Source organism: Grampus griseus (assembly GCF_964374135.1).
Source record: "Grampus griseus genome assembly, chromosome: 5".
Taxonomy (NCBI): Eukaryota; Metazoa; Chordata; class Mammalia; order Artiodactyla; family Delphinidae; genus Grampus; species Grampus griseus.
In genome coordinates, this window is record NC_138998.1 from 20,128,849 (window position 1) to 20,140,063 (window position 11,215).

An 11,215-nucleotide genomic window follows, 5' to 3' on the forward strand; every position below is an offset into this window, starting at 1 on the left:
GACCTACCTGGACAGCTGCAAGAACAAAGGATTCAGACACCAAAAAGTTTGCAACAACTAACCACTCCCCTCCCTCACCTTGCCTTTAAAAGTGCTTTGCTGAAACCCTTTGAGCAGTTTGGGGTTTTGGGGGCATGAGCTGCATGTCTCCTTGCATGGCTCTGCAATAAACCTTTCTCTGCTCCAAACTCCGATGTTGGCCTCACCGTGCATCAGGCACAGGAACTTGTGTTCAGTAACGTATGTTTCATAGAGTCAGATGTTTCCATTGTTCAGAATAGAAATGTAAAAAGAAAATTAATTTTCTTAGAGGGCATGAAATATTATTACCAACAACTCTGGTACCCATTGACTCCTGATTTTACCTATAGGCAAAGTATTTTTTTTTACTTGACATTTGTATAGTGTATTATTGTATATAAAGTTTCTTCATGTGTATCCAGCTTATTATTAATTCTTACAACAAGCCTGTAAGATAGGAATTCTTTTCAAATGGAGAAACCCAAGATTCAAAGCCCAAGTAACGAATCCAAGGAAAGTTCCCAGGACTGACTGAGTTCCATGTTGCATCCACTAATATACTCAGAGTCCAAGGAGTAAAAATCTTTCATTCATCCAAAACAACTGACCTTCTTGAAAATCCAACCTGATTTGCGTGTTGGCAACTCCATGCGTTGCTTAAATTGCATCTTTAGGATTTAGTCTTTTGACATAGACAATAACTGTTCAGCTGAAATGACACTTGGACAATAACACAATATACCACGAGGCTTAAGGAGACCTATTGAAGACTCACCATATTATTACAAAGACCCTTTAAAATTTCAAAGAACTCAAGTGAAGTGTCAGCCTAGCCCAGAAATCTTAGTAAAGCAGAGTAAAATGACCATACATGACTGGGCATAGTCATGAAATTCTCATGAGAATTTGTGGCCAATCAGCTTGCAAGGTATGGAGAAATAAGGCGAACATTTTATCTTCCACTGAAGAGAAAACCCCACATTTCTGGTGCTGTTTGTCATGTTCCAATTTCTAAGTACTCTACCTTTAAGACTGGCCAAAGCCATGACCTCAGTGCCTAGTCCTGAAGTCTTCAAAAGAAATGCTCCCATGACAGAACCCACAGATTCTGAACTCACTCATCCCTCCAGACTCTCAGTCTGAGGGACTCCAGTATCCCCTGCTGTGTGACTCAACATCTGACTGACCGTGGGTAGCCTCTGATTTCAGCTTTGCTACTATCATTTTGGTGCTGACAGCTCTTCACTAAGCAACCCAAAATCAACTCTGCCGTCTAAAGACCCTGGATTCAGCCCAGCATTCTGGAGAGGTTGAGGAGTAGAGGCAGCCAAACCAGGCTGCTGCTGCCAGGGCACCAAACTTTCCCTCCACTGACATAACTCTAATTTGGTTAGGATTTTTTGGTAACATTTTTGTGCCACTATATAGTTGTTTTTAAGACAAATTAAATATTCATTTTTGTGTAATCCAGACTTTGAAATTATAGATCACTTGAAAAGAACAAATACAAGAATCCTATTTGTGTTATGGTAAAGTGAGTGTGTATGGTTGAGACGAAATCTTCTAAGCATTGAAAGAAACTATTTTTTGCTTCAATGACTTGCATCTTCTCTTAAAATTAACTTTTAAGTCATCAAATTTCAGAACGCATGTGAATTTTTTTTTGGAGTAAAATAACACAGCAGATTCATTTAATAAAGTCAATTCAGTAATTGTGTGTGTCTTACCAATATCTCCAAAGACATCTTTTCACAAAAGACAATGGGGTTAGAAGAAAATCCATTGTTTCAAAGAGAAATAGGCTCTTAAACCCTGGTAAGCATCAATTACTAATCACAGTATTGTCTAAACAGAAAGAAATTTCTTGACTCAATATGGCTCCTTGAAAAGTTTCCATTAGAAAGTATTTTGCACTATTAAACATGGAATATTTGAGCCAACTCTTCTATATCAACTACACAGTCATTTAATAGCTTTTATTGGAAGAATCTTTTACGATTATTTTAAGATCTTTGTATAATTATACGGAAACTTTGTATTCAGCTGGGAAAATTCTACCTTCTCCTTAATCCACCATTTTAATAGAAATATTTCCTCTAGCAATTATTTCTATCTGTATTAAAATTTTCCAAGCTTCAAATTATAGTAGAAGATGAAATAAAAAGTACTATCAATATCTAGTGATCTGAAAATGACCTTATACTTTTAAACTAATTTTCCTAGGCTCTGCATTAATTATTGTGTGCACTCACAGTCATAGCTATAGACAGAATGTCTGCTAGTGCCCACAGCAGGATAAGACAATTAGAAAATCTATGAATTCTTCTCCTGTTTATACTTCAATTTCAAAGGTTAAATTTTTTTTAAGATATTTTATGTGTGGTTCAGAGATGCTTCTATATGACGGTGTTGATTGGTTTTCTCCTTGATATGAAATATAGGTGTATGAAAATCAAATATGCACAAGGAAACCAAACATGGTTTCATTTATCACATGGCAATGAACATTACAGAGACCCTGGAATAAATAAATAATTCAATCTACTCCACTTAAAATACGTTTATGACCTGTCTACATTGTGCAAGGCTCTATACTACCTTTGTAAAGCTTAAATCTAGTAAGCAAAACTGACATACACACAAACACACACAACATACACAGCTAATGCACAGAGTTAGACTTGTGGAGGGTGAGTTCAAGGGCAAAGACACTGTACACTTTGCCTCAGATATAGGCAGGGCTGATCCTCCATGGGCAGGCACCAGCACAGTAGTCCTACTGGTTTAAATGGTGAAGCATTTCTATACTGGAGTACACTCCTTCACCTTGGCTGCCGGAGACCCTCCCTCAACTTTCCCAAGGTTTAGAAACAAAAGGGGTGAAACTGGCCCAGCATGAGATCCTGCAGGTTGCATTGTGGGGACTTCTTTCTAGTTGGTTGGTGCCTGGTGGTTGGAAGCCAGCTGCCCACTAGTCTGATCTCTTGAGTACCCACCCTGAGAATAAGGTGTAGGTGCCCACAGATAAAAGAGGTGAATTGGAAGCAGATCAAAAATGAATATGTTGGAAATGTCATCTGAAAACTAGTCCTTAAGCCTGGGATCAAAACCTCAAATGCTACAGGATCTAAGCAAATAAAATAAGTCAGCCAGAGGACAACTGTGGCAAACTGGAGGGTGTGTGTCCCGTAGAAGTTGCTTCTCCTCAGCCCAGTGTTATGAAGTCATCTGATCTTTCAAGTGACACTAGACATCTGAATCTGTATGTGAAATCTATTGATTTCTAAATATTCTCAATTAATTCAAGAAAGAAATAAAAACCTGGGCTTCCCTGGTGGCACAGTGGTTGAGAATCTGCCTGTCAATGCAGGGGACATGGGTTCGAGCCCTGGTCCAGGAAGATCCCACAGGCCGTGAAGCAACTAAGCCAGTGCCCCACAACTACTGAGCCTGTACCCTAGAGCCCACGAGCCACAACTACTGAGTCCATGTGCCACAACTACTGAAGCCGTAGAGTCTGTGCTCCGCAACAAGAGAAGCCACCGTAATGAGAGGCCTGCACACCGCAACGAAGAGTAGCCCCTGCTTGCCGCACCTAAAAAGAAAGCCCACGCAGAGCAGCAAAGACCTAATGCAGCCAAAAATAAATAAATAAATTTATTTTTAAAAAAAGAAAGAAAGAAAAACCAAAACTAAAACACTGGGTGAGTTAAACCACATATGTCTATGAGTGTGATTTACCTTGAAGTCCATTAGCTTGCAGCTTCTGATTTCAAATCTTCATTCTTCTCTGGTGAGGTGTGAACCTGTGCTTTCTCTTTTGACCTAAATAGTGCAAGTAGAAAAATCAGTGTTTTATGGCTGTTGTAATTTCATCAGTTCACAATTCCTGCCCACAAAGCTGGTCCATTACCAGGAAATCTACTCTTTGGGAACAGAAGACCCTTTAGAAGTTAAAGGGACTCCTACCATCCTTCCTTATCTCTTCCTCATTTCCTCTTTCCCTTCTCCCACCTCTAGATCATTAAAGTGTCTAGAAGGAATAATGCCTAGAAGTTTATCAACTAAATTATTAATTAAATTATTAAATTAATTATTAATTAGATTGTTCGTTGGATTAATTTTTGTGACTATGGCAGAGTGATAAAAAGTACCTGGGGAGGGACTTCCCTGGTGGCACAGTGGTTAAGAATCCGTCTGCCAGTGCAGGGGACATGGGTTTGAGCCCTGGTCCGGGAAGATCCCACATGCCACACAGCAACTAAGCCCATGCACCACAACTACTGAGCCTGGGTTCTAGAGCCTGCGAGCCAAAACTGCTGAGCCTGTGTTCCACAGCTACTGAAGTCTGTGTACCTAGAGCCCGTGCTCTGTAACAAGAGAAGCCACCGCAATGAGGAGCCCACGTACCGCAACGAAGAGTAGCCCCTGGTCACCGCAACTAGAGAAAGCCTGAGCACAGCAACGAAGACCCAACGCAGCCTAAATAAATAAATAAATTTCATATTAAAAAAAAGTACCTGTGGATAGGACATAACATATCCTCTAGACAGGTTCCTGAATGAACAGTGAATAAATGAATGAGGTACCTGTAGGTGAACAGGCATCCCTGGATGGGCAAAGAGGGAAGACAGAGAATTTAGCTAAGCCAAAGACTTGACACCAGTCCTATCTGATCAACAAGTATGGTGTATGAATAACAGGAGCTGTTCTTTATTGCCTGCTGCTTCTGTTCCAATTACTGGGTAAAGTGCATTTATGACAATGGTTTCTTTAATCCCTATACTTAACTTTAGGAAGATACTATCATCCCCATTTAATGGAAGTGGAAACGGGAGCTAAGGGAGAATAAGTAATGTGCTCTGCTTTCAACAGCATGTCAGAACTGAGCTGTAAGTCAAGTTCTAGTCTAATTTCAAAGCCTGTGTTCTTAACCAATTCTGTTTACTGCCTCCCTCCCAAAGGAAAAGAATACACCTCTAGTCTGATGGTTTAAGATATTCAAGCAGTTTCCTCCATCAAATGTATGGAAACTAGTGAAGAGTAGTGCTTGACAGAGGGAAAGAAAGAACCTACGTATTTGGTTTGGGAGAAATAGCCATGGGAGAAGGAGGAAAGGAAAAGAGGCAGCAGTCTTGGATCGAGAGGAAAAGTGGGAGAGGTGAGAGAGAACTAGTTGGGGGTGTGGGGAAGAGAACAAGAGAGAATTCTTTCCTCCTAGGAGAGTAGAAATGCTAACAGAGCAAGTTGGGGAGGTGAGCGAGTGATAATGGAGGGACATGATAAGAGGGAGTGTGGTGGCGACAGTAAAAGGATGCAGTTAACTTGGCCCTGACCAGGAGCTGTGCTAATGGGCTCTGTTGAGACGACTACCAAACAGCTGTTCAGAGAGCTTCAACACGCTCAGAATTGCTCTGCCACCCTAAGGGGCACCCAGCCCCAATTCCTGAATCACAAGATTGGAGGATCCATTCAGTTATCTCCTTTTCATTTTCTTATCTAAATCAGCCTGCTGAGGAAAGATTGGTTCAGGAGGGAATATACTTGCACTTTGAGAAATGGAATTAAGATATGTCTCCGTCCAACAATATTGAAAACTAAAAGAGAAAAGGTGTATTTTTGTGAAGTCGCTTTTCCTATATATTTAACATTAGAGTCTGTTCATTCTAAATTATTCATCTGCTATTTCATCTTAATGCTCTGCTAATCTTCAGCTGAAATCTCTAAAATCCAGTGACTGTGATCAGCATGTTTTCAGATGCCATTGCAGGTAGGAAGCAATATTTGGACTTTGGATTTCACACAGAGAAAATGACATAAAACAAAACAAACTCATACTCCATCCAGTTTTGGCTTAAATTTTACAGGACATCATCACTAATGCATTCTGCCAATAAATACCAGATGTTCTGTTAAAAACCACAACAACAAAAAAATGGATCTGAGTATCTTCCTAGAGTATGGCTGGATATCCAAAGCCAGACTTTGGTGAGAAAATTCAGAGATCATGCAGAAATTTGAACTCAGAAAGGCTCCCCTCATAACCATGATGTCGTTCTAAGCAAGTCAACCAGAAATTATATTCTCTTACCCATATATTTGATGCTGTTGCTGTTCATGGAGGGTATTCTTTTGTTCACTGAAGCAGAAATTAGATGTAGGTTTAGGATATGGTTTCAAAAACATATACTTCATGTGGAAATGGAAATATTTAAATATAATATTTTACATATTATATTTTATAATATACTTTATTTATATTTATATATAAATATAAATATTTTTATATATATTTTTATATTTTTATATATATTTTATATTTTTATATTTTTATATTTTTATATATATTTTTTAATATAATATAAATATTATATATTTTATAATATACTTTACATTCAATCAATTCTAAAAATCATTTCACAAAATTGGTCCTAGACATCACTTAGCTCATCTGTTCTTTCCTTAAACATTGTGATATGTGTGTGTCTGTGTTTGTGTGTGTGAATTTACATTGTGTGACCACTCGAGTGTCAACATTAGGTTCATATTATCAAGAGCTCTAAGAATGTTCTCGTCCCTAGCATGTTTTGCACATTTCATGAACTTTGCATCAGTGGTCATGCTAACAGAGATACTCATCACCTCTAGGCATCTAACAGAGCAGCATAGTGCCCAGGAAGAAGGGCTTTGGTATTAGAAATCCAAGCTCCTCTGCTCACTAACTGTCTGAATGTAGGCAATCTCCCAAGCCTTGATTTCAATATCTGTAAGATACAACGACAGTTGTAAATCACCTCAAAAGTTATCATGAGATTCAAATGAACTGATGCATACAACAGGCACACAATATGCTTTTTACTAGGCACCTTTTAACACGTTTTAGCTTTTCAAAATTATTACCAGTAGAAATAATAGTGAAAATGAAAATCTTGCTGGAAGAGTTAGTATAACAATTCAAATTTAAAGCAATGTTGAAATGACTATCATATATTTAGGAATTGCAGGAGAGCAGAGGGGCTGAGAATATTGGCCCCTGAAACAGCCATGAAAAAAATGCTAGAGGAATTGAACACCCACCCGCATGAGTGTTATTACCTGTCGTTTACTAGATTTTTCTTTTAATGACCGAAGAACAGTTTTTTCCTCATATGATTTTATCAGGAAGTTGGTAGAAAAGAAAGAGCATGACCTTTAAAGACATGCAGATCTATGTTTGATTCTCAAACTGTATAAACCATCATCATCAACGCTTGAACAGATTACTTCTCTGAAGCCCAGTTTCCTTCCCTATAAAATGGGTATGAGATTAACCGTCTCACAAACTTCCCCCAGAATTGAGTAATCAAGTGTCTAGTCTCATTCCTGGCATGAGTAGGCATTCAAAAAATGTAAATTGCTTTCCCTTGCCCCATCCTTTTCCAGCATGAATAGGTGAGACTATAAGACAGAGTCTCCACCCAAGCTAACGTTTCCCTGACCTATGTTTTAACTCAATAATATTACAATGAAAGTACATATAAAGGTTATCATTTTATGCCAGTTATAAAGAACTTACTACTGATAAGGATCAGAATTCTAATTTCTATGTAGTCATCGAGTCATGATCCCACATGCTCTCTACTGCACCAGGCATATTATTAATGTATTTAAGGCAAGCCACAGTGTCAAGTTAAATAAATGTAAACACCTGCATGTAGAGCTTTGCCTCACTAAACTGTTGGTGAATGGCTTCCTAACTAAATGTTAGATTCCCTTCCATTCCTGGTATGCCTTTGCTTTCAAGACAGAGCTCTCAGGAGTTGAAATATCTTGTCTCTTTTTCCTGTCCATGACTTTAAACAAGCCACCAGTTACAAAACTTCTTACTTTCCCCTATATTATGCTTTAATTCAGAATCACTGATAGATGAACTTCTATCCTGGCACTTAGCTTTAATTAAGCAAGGAAGCTCTTAAAAACGGGCCGCCTTCAGTGGTTGAGAGTCCGCCTGCCGATGCAGGGGACGCGGGTTCGTGACCCGGTCCGGGAAGATCCCACATGCCGCGGAGCTGCATGGGCTGGGCCCGTGAGCCATGGCCGCTGAGCCTGCGCATCCGGAGCCTGTGCTCCGCAGCGGAAGAGGCCACAACGGTGAGAGGCCCGCGTACCGCAAAAGAAAAAAAAAAAAAGGCTGCCTTGCTAATCTTGAAGCAGGCCTCAACTGTCTCTTCTACCACTTTCTCAGCTTCTATAAATCTTTTCTCTTTTCTCCATCAGAAACCAAAAACTTGGAGAAACAGCCAAACTATGTGCACCTAATCAATGTAAATTTTTATTCAGATGCTTTGATGTCACTTTCATTCAAGAAGGTTGGCAATTAAATAACTCATTCATTTAATTGACTTTCCCTTTCCTCCTTTATATGTATTCAATTACTTGAACAGATTACTTGAATCACTCTGACCAAATCATGCATTTTTATTATCTGCATTCTTCTGCCATCATTTCTTATTTCCTAAAGTGGCCATTCTCTTTAAGAAATTTTTTTAAATGAATATTTTCTCAAGAAGTTTTAAAATAGAGTAAACCTCGGAGTAACCTAGTTTCTTTGTAAGTAAAATTTAAATTTTTCCTTAGGAGAAGTGTGTCAATTAACCATTAAGGCATCTTTTTTTATAGGAAAGAATACAGATATCCTCTCATTTTATAGACTACTACTGATCAATAAGATAATCTAGTTTATGGCGGTAATGTGAACAAATTTAAGGGAAAATACAATGATGGATTAGAAGATGCAGAGTAATATGGTGACAAAATTACTCCATGATATATTAGAGATATAATTAGAAATGTGAAGACTATACTTTTAAAAAAATTCTTAATTATGTAACACCAATAATGTTGGAATTACTTATGTAACGTTGACATCCTGGAAAAGACCTTAGCTGACAGATATTGTTTCCATGGACCTAAGTCTCATTTAATTTGATTACCATTAAAGAGACTAGTACATAAAGCCCATTTGGCCATCTCTAGCAAGGAGGTGCCTCATGAAAGTTCAGCTGTATATGGTAAACAGTTGCGTGTCAAGGCAGTATTAGCCCCATACACATTATTTGTGGAGTGTCCCGAACCCAATTGAGCTATGGATCCATGAAGTTTTGATAGCTTTCCCCTCACTCTTAGTCTGACAGAATATAGTAAAGGTAAAACGTGAATTATAGCAACGACTATGGTCTACCATAATTTTAAAAGTTCAGTATATCAACGGGGAAAAAGACAAACACAAAAATAGGTTAAGGAATTTCAATAGCTTCTTGTTGAGATGAAATTTTTCCTCTCTTATGATACTAAAAGCACATCTTTAAAAATCCACAAGAAAATATTGTTGAGAAATGCACGCTTACCAGAAAGACTTATAACGACGATTTCAACAATTAAAAAACTAGGCTAAATTATGACTTTTTCAGGATATCTGTATATATGAACTAAATATAGACCTCATACAGAAACTTTTTCTCTTCTACTTTCTCCTTTTATAATGTCCAGCAGGCCTTCAGCCTCTATACTCTGATGAGAGGTACCAAATTTGTCACACTGTAACTTTGAGTTAAAAGTACATTGGCCTATTTTTCTGAACACAAAACTGGGACATATAGTCTGACAAAAGATTATGTGACTCTTCCAGTGAAAGAGGTAGTCTGGAAGAAATGTCAGACACCAAAAATATAGGAAATTCTAAGATGTTTCAATAATTTTTGGTGATAGAGATAGAACATTTAGAATCAGGGCTGCCCCAGAAAATTCACAATAGTAGAGTGTGGTCAGTACCCTGCTTTTGAATATCTTTCTCTCCAGTGTTTTAGTGCCCACCCTACTTCTAGATTGTCTAATGAGGTCCCACAGTATCTCATGGAATGTTGAAAAACCCATGTTTGTGCAAACTAGAGCTGGTGGTTGAACAGGCAGTACACCCTCTGCTAGGTCAGCTTGGCAATATTCACCAGGGAATATTCACAGGGACTGGAGCAATAGAGGAGATTCAGTTCCCTCAGAGCTTATTACATTCTAGGGCAGTGCAGGATAGTGAAGGTATTTGCCATATCAGGTTTCCTAACTCTGGAAGCAAAAGCTACACTACTAGCATGATGGCAGGGGTTAGTGGTCGGGGCTGGGATGCAAGCCTTACAGTTGATCAGGTCTTTTAGTTATCTACTACTGCATAAAAACATACTGTATTATATATACCTCATGATTTCATGAGTTAGAAATGCAGTCAAGTCTCAGCTATGTGATTCTTCTGTTTAATGTGGCACTGACAGAGCTTGAGTTGTATTCAGCTGGCCGAATACAACTGATGTATTCAGCAGATGGGCTGGTCTGGAGGGTCTAACATGGCTTCATTCACATATCTGGTTCCTTGGCAAGGACAGTGAAGCTGATTGTGTTGACCAGGGCATCCAAACATGGCCTGTCCCTAAGGAGAACACGGCAGCCTCAGGGTTGACAGACATTTTTACATGGTGGCTCTGGACTCCAAGGGTGAGTGTTCTGGGAAAAAGGACAAAATTTCATGGCTTTTCATGACTCAGCCTTGGAGATCACATAGTGTCATGTCTGCTCTACTCTACTGGTAAAAGCAGGCATGGTTCCACCCAAGTTGGGGCCTAGACCCAGCCCTCTGGTGGGAAAATGTCATAGATTTGGGCCATGTTTGTAAATGACAGCACCAGGATTGAATGACTAACCATAGGGACATAGACTAATTTACTAGAGCTTTGCAAGGGGACATTTTCCTCTGGGCAGCCAACCTATAGATAAGACGCTTGAAAAAGTTAACTTTTACATCTTACCATTCTTCTCAATCAGAATCTATTGCTTTTGATATTTGTACATATTCTTAAGGAAAATGTAAAAGTATTACTACAAAAATAAAGAACCAACGTAACATTATAAATAATCAAGTAAAATACCCACTTGCCCATGGCCTTACCCATCTAAGATGTCACTGGAGCCCAACATATCTTATATACTACAAACTGCTTGTCAGTGTTCATTCTTTTCCTTCTCTCTATGTCAGATGCTCTCTCTTGATTCTCTTCACTCATCTAAATCAGTCATTCATCAACAGACAGGGTAAATCCCATGAGGCTTTCCCTAGCACTAATGGTGCACCATAATACAGTTTCTTTCACTGCAAAATCTTTTACTGTTT

At 38.7% G+C, this 11,215-nt stretch overlaps 1 long non-coding RNA gene across 1 annotated transcript in view; it reads right to left on the minus strand.

The window, feature by feature from the left end:
- Positions 1-3,847, minus strand: part of LOC309823268 — a 121,226-nt gene extending 117,379 nt beyond the window's left edge. Inside the window, exon 1 of the long non-coding RNA XR_014296815.1 lies at positions 3,763-3,847. This is a non-coding gene — a long non-coding RNA (uncharacterized lncRNA). The remainder of the gene's footprint in view (positions 1-3,762) is intronic.
- Positions 3,848-11,215: the final 7,368 nt, after the last annotated feature.